This window comes from Mus pahari, chromosome 6, assembly GCF_900095145.1.
Source record: "Mus pahari chromosome 6, PAHARI_EIJ_v1.1, whole genome shotgun sequence".
NCBI lineage: Eukaryota > Metazoa > Chordata > Mammalia > Rodentia > Muridae > Mus > Mus pahari.
Window position 1 is genome coordinate 80,560,264 of NC_034595.1, and position 6,352 is coordinate 80,566,615.

Genomic DNA, 6,352 nt, shown 5'->3' on the forward strand with positions numbered 1-6,352 from the left:
AAAAAAAAAAAAAAAAAAGGTACAGACACAGGCCATCTGAGTGAAGGGTCTTTGGAGGATGACATCACTTGTTTGGGGCATAGTTGGTCCACTGGAGGGTCAGGAAGGCTCCAGGGATCCCTTGAGCTGTGTTTCTTGATAGCTGAGAAGACCCTGAGGGTAGGGGGTTGAGCACAGACCGAAGCATTCCAGGAAGGAGGGCAAAGGGGAGGGAGGAGAGATTGGGTAGTTGTGAGCTCAAAGTCTCACCTCAGTCAAGGGCCACCAGACATGCAACTAGGATCGCCTGCTGGCTAAGGTCAGCTGAGGGTCAGAGCTGTGGCGAACACAGGGCTGGAGCAAACTGCAGGGGAGCCATGGACAAGTTTAAAGTAGAGAGGGTCCACGGAAGTCGGTTGGGTCCATGGCCTTCAGGCATCTGCCTGTGCTTGCTCATATACAGTCCTCCAGGTCCTGTGTGGTGCTGAGGCCAGCAGTGGGCCTACCCACACCTCCCCATCAAGGTAGGGCTGAAAGTGCCCATGGCCAGAAGAAAGGAGCCTTAGGACTGCCACCCTGACTGAGACACTCCGTGGAGGGCCAGGCATGGTTGACACATGCCTTCAATTCTAACACTAAGGAGACAGAGTGTCTGAGGCCAGCCTGGTCTAAATAGGTAAGGTCCAGGCTGGCCAAGGTCACATAGTGAGGCCCTGTCATAAATAAAAGGAAAGGGAAGACACAGCAGACCCTGCTTCCTGAGACCAGCACACTCCCAGGGCACTTCCTCCACCTGCCACTGCCCAGTCCCCTGGCTGACTCAGGTAGAGACTTTACGGCCCTTCCCTCACCCAGAGCCAGTCACCCAGTCACCCAGCACTGCCTTTCTTTAGTCCAACTAACTCTTCTCTGGGATTCTTCCTGTCCCTTCCGCTCTATTTCCCTGAGCCTGTTTGTCTGTGTCCTATAGGTCCCTGTGGGGACATCCAGAGTGACCTCTAAAGGCCACTGAGTCCAGGACAAGGGTCTGGGCTGGAGACAGAGATGTCAGTCGCCACCTTATAGCCTCTCATGAGCATATGAGAGGTGGGAAGGAGAAAAACACAGGCAGGTAGATTATTTCTCTGTCTGTCTGTCTCTGTCTCTGTCTCTGTCTCTCTGTCTCTCTCTCTCTCTCACTGTGTGTGTGTAATACATATTATTACTCCAAACTCACAGATCCCAGTGACATCCCAAAGACACTTCAAGTCGTCTTGACCCAAACCACCCACAGACCTCTCTCTGCTCTAGGCTAGCTCCTTGTAGCACTGCAAACCTCACCCACTGGCCTGAGCCAGACCCTCAGGCCACCCTCAGCCTTTTTCCTCCTTTGTCCTTTCCCATGGCCTGTCACCACATTTGGCAGGTGAATAGATCAATAGATCACCCATTCTTTCTAGAAACTGTTCCTCCCCCAGCCTCAAGAGCACCCTACTCCAGGGTCATTCCCTTCTCCCTGGCACACCACTGGCTCTCCCTCCAGGTGGCTCATCCAGAGTCCTGCTTGGAGTCCCTGGCTTTCTGGAGCCATACTTTGTCTCTAGTGGGTCCTACTATGTCCTAAAGCTTCAAATGTGGCACCGTCCAGGCTGGTGTTATCAGAGAAAATGTTATCTCCTTCTCAGTTCAGGCTCCTCTGCCCACTCAGTGCCAGCCTGCTCTCTCCATGAAGCTCTCTGGGCGGCTTAAAGTTCAGCTCCAAGGTTATGCCCTGAGTAGTGAGAGCATGGGGCTCAGGGAGTGCCGGCCGGCATTGGCTGCCTCTCAGGACTGCCTTGGCCTCCTCTGGCTTTGGTGACTGCAACAAGCTAGTGGCTCCTTTCAAAACAACATGGAAAAACAGCCAGGCAGAGGGTATCGTGGTGCAAAAGTGGGAAGGGAGGAGGAACAGGGCTGCTCGGGAAGCCAGAGCACATGTTAGGGACCAGATAGTGGAGACCTTAACTGCTAGGTGCAGACTATTCTAAGAGCAATGCAGAATCTCTGAGAGCCAGAAAGCCAAATGAAGCGTGGTTGGTTGGTTGATTGGTTGGGTTTTGTTTATTTTGGGGGGTTTTGTTCTTTGTTTTTTTGAGACAGGGTTTCTCTGTGTAGCCCTGGCTGTCCTAGAACTCACTTTGTAGACCAGGCTAGCCTCGAGCCTACAGTGATCCTCCTGCCTCTGGCTCCTAATTCCCGGGTTAACGATGTGTGTCATCAGACTTGGCCTAAAGTGGAGGATGTTTGATTTCACATTTATATATACTTTTCATTCCTTAATTACTCAAAAAGCAAGCAAGCAAACAAACAAACAACAAAACTGTTCAGGGTGTAGCTCAGAGGACTGGGGTATAGCTCAGTGGGCTGGGGTGTAGCTCAGCAGACTGAGGTCTATTTCAGTGCTGGTGTACATACCTTGTGGACATGAGGATGGCTCAAGCTGGCTGAGATAATTGGCTTCTATCCTCAACACTGCAATAGCAAACATTGAACAAGCTGTACTAGAAAGTCCCCCTGGGATGGTGGAGAGTGCATCTAGTGGCAGAGAGGGAGCGAGCGTTGAGATTATACATCCTAGGGGAAAGCAGGTCTTCCTCAGAGCAGTGGCTAAAGAAAGGCTAAGCTGAGCTGAACTGGGCCAAGTCTTGGCTCAGCCCTGTTTCCTACTGGAACAATGAGACACAGAGCAAAAGATGCTGAGCAGAAGTTCTGAACCCAGGAACATGGAGTCTGCCCATTCTTCCCCCTTGGTGAATCTTGAAATCTCCTGGGGAATGTTTTGATCTGGGTGTTAAGATAGAGGACCAGAAGCCAGGCGTGGTGGCGCACACCTTTAATCCCAGCACTGGGGAGGCAAAGGCAGGCGGTTTCTGAGTTCGAGGCCAGCCTGGTCTACAGAGTAAATTCCAGGACAGGAAGGGCTACACAGAGAAACCCTGTCTTGGGGGGAAAAAAAAGATAGAGGACCAGAGAGGTGACTTAGCTGACTTAGGTGACTTTCCACAGAGAAAACCTGAGTTCCATCTTGGGGACTTAAACTCTGAACTCTGCATGTGCGTGCACACACACACACACACACACACACACTGAGAGAGAGAAACACAGAAGCATACATGGAGACACACACACATACAGAGACACACAGGGACACACACAGAGGCAGAGGCACATATAGACACAGACACACACACACACACACACACACACACACACACACAGGCACTATAAAAAAAAAAAGTGGAAACTCAGAGAGTGTGAGGTTTCCCTGTAGAGGGATGGGGCACATTCAAATGTCCCAAGGTGAGGGGGAAGCGCAACACTCTAAGGGAATGAATAGGTGTAGAATTGAAGCTCTGTGGGTCAAGGAAAGAATAAGAAAACATCCCTGGCCAGGCGTGGTGGCGCATGCCTTTAATCCTAGCACTTGGGAGGCAGAGGCAGGCAGAGGCAGGCAGATTTCTGAGTGCTAGGCCAGCCTGGTCTACAGAGTGAGTTCCAGGACAGCCAGGACTATACAGAGAAACTCTGTCTTGAAAAAATTAAAATATTAAAAAAACAATTAAAAAATATCTCTGAATGTCTGCAAGATCTATATGCTCCCATGCAGTGCTTCTGGGCTTTCCTTCATGCCCCTAGCTCATTTAACCTACACTAAATAGCCCCAGGGAGAAGGTGCAGTCGCTATTCCCATTTCATAGATGTGGATGCTTGGGTAATACCACACCTTGTGACAACCTCAGTGGCTCCCAAGGTCCTCATCTGACAGAGATGGCAGAGCGTGACTTTAGGGGAGGGAACTCGCCTACAGTTACAAAGCTGGAGGGTAGCATGCCTTAGATCACCTGGAGGACGCGGCTGAAGGGAAAGGGTGTCACGGAGGCCGCGCAGAGGAAAGGGTGTGATTGCAGATGAACTGGAAGTTTCAGTTTCCCTGGTAAGAGGGACTTCCCCTTTGTGGGGGATTTTGGCTGGAAAGTTATAAGCAATCCAGGCTTTACTGTAGGATATTCTTTCCCCAAAGGTGCCCAAGAGTTGAGGAGGGAGGGAGTTGGGGCAAGGGCAGGCTCAACACAACCCAGATAACTGGGTTGAATTTCTGGTGACCTCATCAAGCTTGGGGAATTGAGCCAGGAGCAGGAGCCTCTGCTATCAGGGCCACCAAGCCCCACAGAGAACGTGCCCATCCAATCAGCTCATGTGCCATCAACCCTGCCCTGGCACCAGTACCCCCCCCCCACTCCTGCATAGATACTTCAAAGGAAAGGAAGGGGAGGAAAAACAAAAGTTCGGGGCAGCCTAAAATTCTGAAAGGGAATTTTTCAGAACTCCCCTGCAGTGGCCCAGAATCCATAGCAGGGCTCAAGGCTTAGCACTGACTGAATCGATACCTGCTGGCAATTGAGCTGGAACCAGAGAGCTCAGGCCCCCCGAGAAGTAACCCTGGGTCCAAAAGTCAGCACTTGAGGGTCTTGGCCCTATTCTTGCTGGGCTCCTCTTTGTCAAGCCCCTAGCGACTCCCGTTCACCTGAAGTGTTTTTCTGGATGCCTTCTTCTGAGCCCAGTGCCTGCCTGGTGCCTTTGCCCTAGTGCTCCTCTCTCTCTCTCTCTCTCTCTCTCTCTCTCTCTCTCTCTCTCTCTCTCTTTCTCAGTTGCTGCTTCTTGTTTCACCCTACTCTCATCGAAGCCCCCCACTAGGCTTCTGCTCCCTCTTCGGCCACTGAGAACCGTGGTGGCGGTACCTCCAGGGTCCTACGATAATGTGCTCAGACCATGCCAATGCCATAAGCCACCAGCATTGCCATCGGTCGGTGTTGCCTGGCTTTCCGAAGATCTCTCGTGAAGATCTCCTTCAATCTGTATGCTGGAAGCTCTTGTCTCAGTCTGGCTTCTTCCCAGGCCCTCCCTTGCTGCCTGCCCCGCCCAGGTAGTCCTCCTGAAGCCTGAGTACTTCCTGGATGAGCTCACACAGCAGAAACCAGAGGCCCCGATTTCTTGGGGTTAGTCCTGTCTTAAAACCTGACTGTGCTCTCTCAGGTCACTACCTATACTTTAGGTTCTGGTCTTTGGCTCAGGAAGTCTATACATCTATGTGTACAGAAGTGTGTCCAGTTCTGATTGCTGCTGGATGTCTTCTGGACCCCTCCAACCCACCAGGGCAAGATTTTGAAATTCCCCAGACTCCTCAGATGCCCAGCCTCATTCAATGAATGTTTCACCGGCTATCATTCAAACTAGGACAGGAGGGGCAGAGTCACCCTCCCCCCATTGTCTCTATACTCAGTCTCTGAAACCAAGGATCCTGTCCTTGTCCCAGGCTCTTCCTTCCACCCCTGCCCCCATAGAAAATTCAGTTTCCAGTGTCCCCCTGATCTAACCTCCTCCTCCACAAGGCCCACTGGCCCCTCATCCAACCTCGAGTCTGGCTTTCCCTTAAACCACTGCTTGTCCTCTTAGATGGCAGACTTCTATGAGCAGGACTCCCGCGTCGCAACACTTACCCCATCTTTAGTGTGAGTGAGCCACTGGCCCAGGCCAGATCTGAGGTTTCTGCTCATGAGGATGCTTTAGGGGATATAGATCCTGGAGCTGGGATCTGGACAAGACCAAGTAGCACTCTCTAGAGGCTCTAGCAGACCCAAGCCCCCTCAGAGCCTCCTCCAATCCCAAGGCCTTCTCATGAGCAGTTCTCGCCACTAGAAAGCTTCCCCGCCAGCTCAGTTGATACACCCACCCTCATGGCTCACCTGGTATCTACTCTGAGGCCTGCTTACAGGGTGCCTTTTTACATTTTATGTTTAATTTCATTTTATTTTTATGAGTATGGGTGTTTTGCCTGCTTGCATGTCTGTGCACCTACAGAGACCAGAAGAAAAGATCTGATTCCCTGGAATTGAAGTTACAGACAGTTGTGAGTTGCCCTGTGGGTGCTGGGAATTGAACCCAGATCTTGTGGAAGAGCAGTTAGTACTCTTAACTACTGGGCCATCTCTTTAACCCAGAATTCTATTGTTTGCTTGTTTGTTTGCTTGTTTGTTTGTTTTGAGATAGATTCACTTTATGCAGTCTTGGTTGTCAGGAGCACCATGTAGACCAGGCTGGGCTCAGATTCACAGACATCAGCCTGCCTCTGTTCCCAAGTGCTGAGACTGAAAGCACATGCTGCCATGCTCAGCCCTGGACCCACAGCAAGCAAGGGTCTCTTACCAGGAGAACTGGGCAGATGAGGGGGTGTGTTAACATGGTCTGGGGCAGGTGAGGGATGTGTTAACATGGGTCTGGGGCAGGTGAGGGGTGTGTTAACATGGGTCTGGGGCAGGTGAGGGGTGTGTTAACATGGGTCTGGGGCAGGTGAGGG